Source organism: Tupaia chinensis, unplaced genomic scaffold, assembly GCF_000334495.1.
Source record: "Tupaia chinensis unplaced genomic scaffold, TupChi_1.0 Scaffold000484_1, whole genome shotgun sequence".
Lineage (NCBI taxonomy): Eukaryota > Metazoa > Chordata > Mammalia > Scandentia > Tupaiidae > Tupaia > Tupaia belangeri.
Window position 1 is genome coordinate 913,085 of NW_006159996.1, and position 10,540 is coordinate 923,624.

The 10,540-nt window shown below is 52.2% G+C and overlaps 1 long non-coding RNA gene across 2 annotated transcripts in view; it reads right to left on the reverse strand.

Annotated features, from left to right (window-relative positions):
- LOC102490653 (uncharacterized) overlaps window positions 1-9,995 on the reverse strand; it is an 18,993-nt gene extending 8,998 nt beyond the window's left edge. The window contains exon 1 of one of the 2 annotated variants that reach the window (XR_335653.1): window positions 9,899-9,995. This is a non-coding gene — a long non-coding RNA (uncharacterized LOC102490653). Of the gene's footprint in view, window positions 1-8,225; window positions 8,349-9,898 lie in introns of those variants that run through there. The other variant, XR_335655.1, reaches the window with a different exon arrangement.
- Between the last annotated feature and the right edge of the window lie 545 nt (window positions 9,996-10,540).

Below are 10,540 nucleotides of genomic sequence, written 5' to 3' on the forward strand. Positions count from 1 at the left end.
TATATATATATATATCCATAGAGAGAGAGAGAGAGAGAGAGAGAGAGAGAGAGAGAGAGAGAGAGAGAGAGAGAGAGAGAAGCCACCAGGTCCAGGACTCGAACCACGGTCGGCCATGTGGGAGTCCAGTGCCCTTAACTGCCATGCCAACTGCCAGCCCTTTTAATTATTTTGTGAAGGTTATTTCATTTTAATTTTATTTATTTATTTATTTATTTATTTATTTGCCAGAGAGCATGTGTGCTCTTCAGAGACGGAGAGGTAAAGAAACAGAGAGAGGTGGGAAAAAGTATCTCCAGTGGGATGTGGTCATGCTGCAGTTCTCTGTTTCTCCACCCTGTTCGATTTTGGGCACCTGTGGCTTTTTCTGGCCTCATACTGCCCTGCAGTATTGGGTATTGGATATTAACAACTATAGGATGATGACTGATAACAGGCAGATGGTGTTTTTGTAAGCGCTTGTAGCTATTGCTGAAGAAGTTCACAGAAGCCAATTCTGCATGTGTCTAAAGGTCACACAATTTTTAAATTTTTCTGATTCTTTAGCTAAGACAGAAAAGATGATTTATTGTACACGTATTACGCTCGGCCACAAGTAACAGCGCTAGTCCCAGAATGTCACAGGTCCAGGGAAAAGGACCACAGGGGCTGTTTTGTTAGGATCAACGTGGTCTCTCAGAGGTCTGAGATCCGCTGGCCATGGAAGTTCTAGATCCGGAGGCAGAGTGGACAATATCTCGCAGTCCAACTTGTACCAGTGCCCTGAGCCTCCGATATGCCTTTTCTGCTGCGGTGGCCTCCATAGGTGCACAGCTGTTACCTTAAACCTCTGCCTCATCTTTTATGCTTCAGCCTGTGCATTCGCTTCTTCCTCCGCTTGGCTCTCCTGGCACGGAGGTGTCCGAGAAAATGGCGCTAAGGCCAAGAGAGCCACGCCACGTTTTTTCAGATTGCCGCTCTCTACGGGCACCCATGAGCATGTGCCTGGCATGTTTTTCTTTCTTTTTTTCTTTTTATATTTTATTTGTTATTATTTTTAAGTTTGTTATAGGGCATGTGCACTCACCAGAGAGAGAGAGAGAAAAAGAGAGAGAGAGAGAGAGAGACAAAGTGAGAAAGCAAGCCATCAGGTTCGGGACTCAAAACGTGGTGGGCCATGTGGGAGGCCAGTGCTTTAACCACCAGGCCATCTGCTGGCCCCCTGGCATGCTTTTTAAGCCACCGGGCCTAGAATTCAAACTGTATGGTTGGACGTGTGGGAGCCAACTCTCTCTTTTCTTTTTTTTCTTTTTTTTTTGAGAGGTTTTTGCTATAGGGTGCGTGCGCTCGCCAGACAGACAGAGAGAGACAGAGAGACAGAAAGCGAGAAATCTCCCCCCAGGGGGGATGGCCACGCCGCAATCCCTTCTCCTCCATTCTCCTCTTGGGATCTTGGGCATGCACGCACACGCGCCCGGCGTGAGTTTTTTTTTAAGCCACCGGGTCCAGGACGCAAACCACGGTCGACTACGTGGGAGTCCAGCGACATAGCCATTACGCTAACTGCTGGTTCCCTGGGAGCCAACTCTCTTAACCATAGGCCATGGGGTTGGCTCCAATTTTATTTATTATTGTGGTAAATATACACAAGATTTATCACTTTAACCTTTTTTTTTTGAGAGGTTTTTGCTATAGGGTGCATGTGCTCACCAGAAAGACAGAGAGAGACAGAGAGACAGAAAGCAAGAAATCAGCCCCCGAGGGGGATGGCCACGGCACAATCCCTTCTCCTCCATTCTCCTCTTGGGATCTTGGGCCCAGCGTGAATTTAAGCCACCAGGTCCGGGACTCGAACTGTGGTCGATTACATGGGAGTCCAACGACATAGCCATTACGTCAACTGCTGGTCCCCACCTTAACCATTTTTAAATGTACAATTCAGTGGAACGAGGTACACTCAAAATGTTGTGTTAATCATTACCAGTATATTTCTAGAACTTTTTCATGATCACAAACAAAAATCCTGTACCAATTAGACAATAACTCTCCATCTTCCCTCCCCTTATCCCTAATAACACCTATTTCTTTCCTTCTTCTTCTTTTTTTTTTTTTCTTTTCTTAGATTTTTGCCATAGGGTGCATACTTTAACTGGAGAGAGACAGTGACAGAGGGGAAGCGAGAAATCACCTCCCAGGGGCATGGCCACTCCTCAATCACTTCTCCATTCTCCTCTTGGAATTTTGGGCACATGTGCACACACACTTGCTATGTTTCTTAAGTCCCTGCGTCTGCGACTCAGACTGTGGAGTTGGCCATGTGGGATCCAGGGCCTTAACCACCGTGCCACCTGCTGGCCTGATAACATCTATTTTGCTTTCCGTCTCTGAATTTGACTACTCTCTGCATCTAAGTGGAATCATACAGTATTTGTCCTTTGGCGTCTGACTTATTTGACTTAACATGAACTTCACTTCAGAGTTCATCCATGTGGTAGCAGGGGTCAGCACTTCCTTTCTTTTTAAGACTAACAGTCTACTCCGTACCACATTTTCTTCATTCATGTATCGTTGAATATTTAGGTTGTTTCTACCTCTTGGTCTCTGTGAATAACGCGGACCCAGAGCTAGTTCGCTGTTATGCTATAATCCCATTATTACTCCAGGCTCTCCGCAACACTTTCTCTTAAAATGGCACTCGTCTCGGACCTCAGTGACCGCCATGCTTCTGAACCCAGTGGCCAATGACTTTTAGGATCTGCTTTTCCTGTCTTTCTGGATGTTCCTTCTCAGTCCCCCTTCTTGTTTTTCCTTTTTCCCTTTCTCCATTTCTTTGTGGAAGGGCCTCAGGACTCCATTGTTGTTCCTGGAACACATGTCCCCCCTCCCATCCCCATGGTGACCTCTCCCACTCCCCACTCACCATGACTGTGTATCTCTAGCCTGACAGGCTCTGGCATCTGTCAGTCTCTGACATCTCTGCGCCAATGGCCAGTTGAAATCTCAGTTGCCTCCTAATTTCTTTCCAAGTTTCAGCCTGACCTTCCCAATCTATCCCCAGCACAGCTGCCAGAGGGATCCTTTAAAAATCTAAGTCAGGGGAACAGCAGATGGTATAATGGTTATGTCACTATAGTCCCACGTAGTTGACTGTGGTTCGAGTCTGAGACTCAGCTTAAAACTCACATGGGGTGGGGGCGGCAGATGGCGTGATGGTTTAAGGGCACTGGATTCCCACATGGCCAACTGCAGTTCAAGTCTCAGACCTAGTGGCTTTCTTTCTCCCTTTCCCTTTTTTTCTCTCTATTATCAAATTAATAATAATAACAAATAAAATAAAATTTAAAAAACCCTGAAAAAAAAAAACCTCCAAAAAACTCATTTTGGGCACGTGTGCATGAGTGCCCAGAGTCCCAAGAAGAGAATATAGGAGAAGGGATTGTGGCGTGGTCGTTCCCCCTGGAGGGTGATTTCTTGTTGTGTTTCTGTCTCTCCAGAGAGCGCACATGCCCTATAACAAAAATCTCTCTAAAAGAACAACAACAACGAAAAAAAAAAACCCAAAAAACAAGTCAGATCAGGTCAGCTGTCTGCCCCAAACCTTTGGCGGCTCCTTACTTCACTGAGTCAAAGCCAAAGTCCTTTCAAAGGCTTCCAAGGGCCGATACCAGCTGGCCTCTGCCACCTCCCTGCCCGTGTCTCCTACATCCTGTCCTCATTCCCCTCACTCCTGCTGTTCCACAAATGTGCCCAGCACACTCCTACCTCCGGGCCTTTGCACTGGCTTTTATTCCTCCCTGGAATTTTCCTCTACCAGGTATCTGCAGGACAGACTCCCTTCTCTCTCTCAGTGTGTCTCCCAGGAACACCTACCTAAGGCCCCACCCCTCACCCTGCCCACCCTCTGAGGCACTTCGTGCTGTTCTATTTCTCTGCAGTATGAGTATCACAATATCAGTATCTATATTGGCATAAGCTTCACTTCTGTATTACGGCTTTTGCTTCTCTCCTTCCACTCCCATTAGAATCTAGGAAGACAAGGATTTTCATCTTTTTGTTGTTTGTTTACTGATATGGTTTATCTGGAATACACCAGGATCGGGACATGTAGGGTTGTGGACATCGGAGGCCTTTGTTAGGCAGCAGCCATCCTCCTTCCCTGGTAACTAACTCTCCCTGTTGTGGGACGTGTCACTTCCCACCTTTAGTCCATGCGGATCGCCTGGGGCTGACTGCAGTTCTCACTCCAAGGAGGACAGTGACTCTTCAGGCCACAGGGATTGGTTCAGGACTAGGCACATTTTGCTCACTGAGACAAGTCTGAACCTTGAGATTTGCCTTCGTTTGTTGGGATGGGAAAGGCTGCTTCCCTCAAAGCTGGACAAAGCTCAAAGGCACCTTAGGCATCTTGAAGAGATGGGAAGAGCCTGCCTGGAAGCAAAGCAGTGCAGAGGGACACTATGCAGGACGCTGATGTGGGCAGAGACCACATTTGAGAGCCCGGTTCTGTACAGCCTGAAGCTGCGTCTGCGCGCAGACTTGGCTTCTCATTTACCTGCGGACCTTTTTTTTTTTTCTTCTTTGAGAGAGATTTTTGCTACAGGGTGTGTGCACTTGCCAGAGACAGAAAGACTGAAAGAGAGAAATCACTCCCTAGGGGGGATAGCCATGCCGCAATCCCTTCTTCATTCTCCTCTCAGGATTTTGGGTGCACATGCACACACTTCCGGCGTGAGTTTTAAGCCACTGAGTCCGGGACATGGGAGTCCAGTAACATAACCATTAAGCCACCTGCTGGTCCCCCCAGGGCCTTTTCTGAAGTCACTTGAGTTAGATTTCTGTCACTTGTAGCCACTTCTCTGAGCCCCTGAAATGGGGTGGGGAAGGGACTGGGTATGGCTCACAGGGTGTGTGGGGAGCTGGTACTCACCCACAGTGCTGGGTGGAGGGCATCAGAGACTCTCCGTGGCCCTGCCCTACAGGAGCTCTCAGGGGAGAAATCAGACAGACTGAGGGACCCTGCTATGCCAGAGCTGCAAGCTAAGCTGAGATGGATTCTGCTCAAGATTGGGGTGGGAAGTAAGAACGGGGAGACCAACCCCTAGGGTTCTTTCCTGACCCCATCCCCACCCCAGTGCAACTCTAGAAAAGCCTAGGCAGAGCCCACACCAGGAAGCCCAGCCCACTCCACAGCTTACTTAGGGAGGGTTCTCAGTAAGTCACTTAGCTTTCTGAGCCACTGTGCCTCACGGGTAAAATGAGGTGGATAGTGTACATGTCACAGGGCCGCAGTGAGGATGAGATGAGACAGTGTGTGCCGAGGACGTAGCGTGAGCCTGGCTCGCAGAACACTTAATAAAAGTCAGCGGTTCTCGTTCTCCTAGTCTCTCCTCGCAAGGGATTCAGCCTGATGGGGCGGGTGCAGTTCCTGCAGACACCAGCAGATGACGCCCCGACCCCAAAAGAGCCCCATTGTGGACTTCTTTTCGGAGGGCGCCGCCAAGGGTTCCGCGGGGTGGCCTCTGGGATTTCCGCCTATTAGAACGCCGCTCTCCGTGCCTCGTGGAGGGAAGTATCTGCACCATCCCTCAATTCTTTGTGGTCTCTGGCTCAAGGAAGAGGGGTCATCATGGGATTGTCAGGGAGGCTGGGTTTTGGGTCCGTGTTGTGTAAGAGCAGAGCCTTCGGAACAGCCTAGGCAAAGTGCGGAAATCCTCAGGTTGGCGGAGATAAAAGGACTTCCCATAGCGAGCGAACATTCCCACACGCGGGCGGGTTATAGAGCGGCACCCGGGCGCGGCCGGTTCGGCGCGCAGACAGGACGACCCAAATGACCTCCGTTCGCTGTCGGAGTGTGAGCGAGTCGGGCTGTCCTTCGCGAAGGACCCGGGGCTATGCTTGGCCTTGTGACGCGGAAGCGCTGGCAAGCCTGTGTCTGGTCAGCAGAGGGAGGCAGAGAGCCTGCCGGGCCTGGCCCCGCTTCCCTCCCACCCCTACCTTGCCCTCCAGGGAACCTTCTCGGCTTGGCCTCGCCTCCCTGGGCAGGACTCAACGTGTCCCGTGTCCCTACGCTTTGTAAAAAGGCTTGTCCTCCTTTCTCCCTCTGGGCTGCTTGGGGGGAGCGCGTGGAGAGGAGGGTCAACCTTAACCCTAACTCATCCCTAACCCAGTCGAGCCTCACCCTCCCTGGACCTCGCTGGCAGAGTTGGAGCCTGCTGGCCACTAAACCTAGCGACCTCAAATTCCTGGGACCAGATGATGTTACCTCCCCAAGAGTGAGGATGAGAGGGGCCAGAAAAGGGTCGTCCTCCTACCCCCATGGACCCAGGCCTGGATGGCCAGCTGGACCTGTGGAAGTAGGGCAGTGCCCACCCGGTAGCACCCTGGCCAGTTCCCGGCATTCTCCTGGATGGGCTCCCAGAGGCCCACAAAGGCCCTCAGATGAAGTTCTGGGCCAGGCTTTGCTGTGCCCTGGGCCTGTGGCCGGCTGGCTCTAGGCACTGCAAGTCCCTGGCACGCCCCATGGAGCTTTGTCCACGGCCCTGGACTAGTGCTGGCAGGGGCCACACTGGCTGGGGGAAGGGTAGAACAGGCCACTGTCAGGCTTGAGCAGACTCCCTTCTCTCCCGCGTGGCCTCGCTCTCCTCTAGGTCACCATCCCCTTACCTCACACTCGCTGGCCCTCACGGGACTGTCCAGTGAGAACAGGCTTTTCTCCTCACGCTCCCTCCTACCTAACACAGGAGTTGGAGAGAAGGTCTCCATCTGCAGACGTGACCCCGAGGCTTCAAGGATTCCATCCCGGCCTCTATGCTCCCTGTCCAGTCCCCAGATGGCACGGCTCTCCTTTAGGGGACTCGCCCATGCCTCTCATGCGTTCTTTAGTTTGTCACCTCTTGAATGCCTACTGTCTGCTGGCCAGGGCTCTGAGAAGAGTGAGAGGGTCCTTGTCCTCATGGAGTAAGGACAGGCAGTAACAACTCAGCGTGACACGTGCTGTCGTGGGAAAGGCCAGCCTAACCTGGGCACCTTCTCAGACAGGTCTTCCCTGACAACTTGGCCGAGTAGCCCAACCCCTCCAGTCAGGTCACATCCTAACACTCCTCCCCCCTTTTTAAAATTTTTTTTTTATGAAGTCCAATGTACCAATATCTTTAAAACAATTTTAAACATTTGTGATAGAGCATGTGCACACTCACATGAACATGAATGTGAGAGAGATAAGCACCCTTTACGGGTCTTGTCATGCCACAGTCCCATCTTCCAGCTCATTGGATTAAAAAGACTTTTTTATTATTATTACTAAAATTTTTTCTATAAGGCACATACACTCATGAGAGAGAGAGAGAGAGAGAGAACCACCAGGTCTGGGATTCAAACTGTGGTTGTCCACTGGGAACCCAGTACCTTAACTACCACACCATCTGCGGATCCCGAGCCCATTGGATCTTGGGCACTGGTACACAAGCCTGGCATGTTTCAGGCTGATTGGGCTGGGGATTCGAACCACGGCAGCTACTTGCGACCTGGCTTCTCTTGAGCATTACCACTGCACCACAGAGCGATCCTACACCCCTGTTTTTGTTATTTCAAAGTACCTGTAGTTCTCTTCTTTATCTGTTGATGCATTTGTTATCTGAGTACCTTGTTAAGTACCTACTACGTGCCAGGAACTGTTCTAGACCTGAGGATAGACGTGAAAGGTCAAAATTCTTACCTCTTGAGCTTACAGTGGTGGTAGGGAGACAGACAACAACCAGAAAAGGCAAGTAAATATGTAGAAAATAAATATGTTATGGAGGAAAGAAAGCAGGTAAATGGGAGATGTGGGGGAAGGAGAGGGTAGTATTTTAGGTAGGTGGGCAGGGCAGATGACATCTGAGCAAGGAGCGGAAGGAAGTGAGGGTGGGCCATGCACATGCCTGAGGGAGGAGTGTTGCAGGTCGAAGGAACAGCACATGCAAAAGCCCTGAGGTGAGTGCACGGCTGGTGCATTAGAGGACCTGAACTGTGAGGAGGCCTGTGTGCTCAGGCTGTGGCTGAGGGCCTGGGAGCTGGACTGCTGGCCTGTCCAGAGGTGCTGACCACTCCCAGTGCAGCTGGGCCACCTCACACCTTCTTGTGCTCTCCTGGGGGGACTAGCCATGGCTCAAGCAGTAAACCAGAGGCAAAAGTACAAGAGCTACAAGGAGCGAAAGCAATATCCCTTCTCTGGCCATAGCACCAGTAGGCCTCACACACACGCCCACCTGTGGCCTCCAGACAGCCCTTTGAGTTAGTTCCACTTGACAGAGGGGAGAGTGAAGTCCAGGGAGGGGTGCAGCTGACCATGGCCACACAGCCAGGAAGTGCAGAGGCTGGACTAGAATTCAGGCTTCCTGGCTCCTGCAGGACACCTAGCGCTGTGAAGGACAGTAACAGATCCAGGGCAGAGACTTGGTCTCTGTCTGGCCAGGTCAGACGAGGTGGAGAGGTGGCCATATCTCTGTTCCTCCCTCCCTCTGTCCTTTCCTCCACGTATCTATACCACCCTGTGTGGTAGGCGCTCAGGATATATCCTGAACTAGGCAGGCCTTGCCTTCAGGGGCCTGAGCCACCACGTGGACAGACAGTAACCAAACCACTCAACCAGTAAGCCATCACCACAGGGGGAATTGACAGGGCCTGTGGAGTGCATCTGGTCCCAGGTCTTGTGTGGGTGGGCACTGAGTACGTCGGATCCCCAGCCCCACCATGGCCTCTAACTATATCCTCAATGGACAGGCGAAGAAGTGGAAGTCTAGGGAGGCCGGCTAGTGAGGAGGTGAGGTCGTGGGTCTGGAGGATGGGAACTGAGGAGTCAAAACCATTCCCTCCATAGCCTCCACTGTTGCCACCGCTGAGCCTACAGGTAGCAGGGCCCAGCAGGCCGGGCCCAGGACAGTGGGGAAGCCATTCCGCCTCTGCCCTTTCTGGGCTCTATGGGAATGTTCTAGGGTTTAATGGACACTAAGGGGGTGTGGTCTGAGTACCCACTCAATTGTCCAGCTGTGTCCACAGGTTCAGACTTCCTGGGATCTTGAGCAAGTGACTTATGCTCTTGGAGCTTCAGTTTGCTCATCTGTGAAGTGGGTTGTAGGGTTATTTTTTTGGAGAGGTTTTTGCTATAGGGCGTGTGTGCTTGCCAGACAGACAGAGACAGAGAGACAGAAAGCGAGAAATCACCCCCCAGGGGGGATGGCCATGCTGCAATCTCTTCTTCTCCACTTTCCTCTCTGGATCCTGGGCACCCACACCCACACGCCCAGCGTTGAGTTTTAAGCCACCGGGTCCGGGATGTGAACCGCGGTCGACTACATAGGAGTCCAGCAACAAAGCCATTACGCTAACTGCTGGTCCCAAGGGTTATTTTGAGGATTAAATATGACATATGGAAAGTGCTTAATGTGGACTCTGGTACATGGTAGATCCACAGTTAATAGCAGAGGCATCCGGCGAAACTCTAGCTCCATCTGTAACCTAGCTTCTATGGGAGAGACTAATCACAGCTCTGCACCCCCAATGACCACCACCCTAACTAGGTCAGACATCCCTCATAGGTCAATAAATCCTCTCTCTGTTCCTTAAGAAGATAGTCACTGTGTGTATTGGTGGAAAGAAGTCAGAGAAGGTTTCATGGGGGGAAGGGGGGAAGGGGCATTAAGGCAGGATTTTGAGGGTTGAGTAGGAGTGCATTGAGTGCAGCTGGATCAAGTGGCCACCAGGCAGACAAAGGTGGTCGAGAGATATGAAGGGGTGGGCGTGGTGAACAGCCCCTAAGGGCTAGAGTCAAAGGAAGGAGGTAGAAAGTAGCCTTCGGTGGCACCCGATTTCCCTCTGCCCAGGGCCTGGGCCTGCTCACCCTCCCTCCTCCCCAGCCCCTGGTCTCCTTAGATCGGCTTACCTCTCTAAGAGACAAAATCCTCACAGCCAGGTAGTTCTTCCTAGTGCCTAGCCCACGGACTCAGGTCAGCTTTCTTTAGAGTGTGGGTCCTGGCCTGAGGGGGCGCCTCAAGGTTATGGCTAGACCAGGGGAGAGACTGCCGAGAGGGGCCTTGGGAGGTGGTTCCACAGCCCAGAGCACTCTCCTGCTCCCCTCTGCCTGGCCTGGCCTCTCGGCCTGGGGGAGGTACTGGGTCTCCCATCCCAGGTGGAACCTCTCCTCACCTCCCACCCCTACCGCCCACCTCCCTGGGGCCCTCTCCCCTTTGTCTCTCCTGTCCCCCAGCCCTCTAGTTCTGTACTGTACTTTCCCCCCCCTTGTCGCCCCCCACTGCTGGTCCGCCTGTCTCTGTCCCCCAGTAGGTCTCAACGGCTCCGTCTCCTTCTCTGTGAGATCCCCCACGTGGCCCCTGGGGCACTCCTGGCTGCTTCCCTGTAGGGGTGTCCCCGGGGCGGGTGTGTGTGTGCGCGAGTGTTTGGTGGTGGTGGTGGGGCGGGACCGCGAGGAGGGAAAGGGCCCGCCCCCTCCTTCACCTCTAGGAGGGCCTATGGGTCGCGGGGGCTCAGGGTTTGGGGCCGGGGATCACGTGGAGGGGGCGGTGGC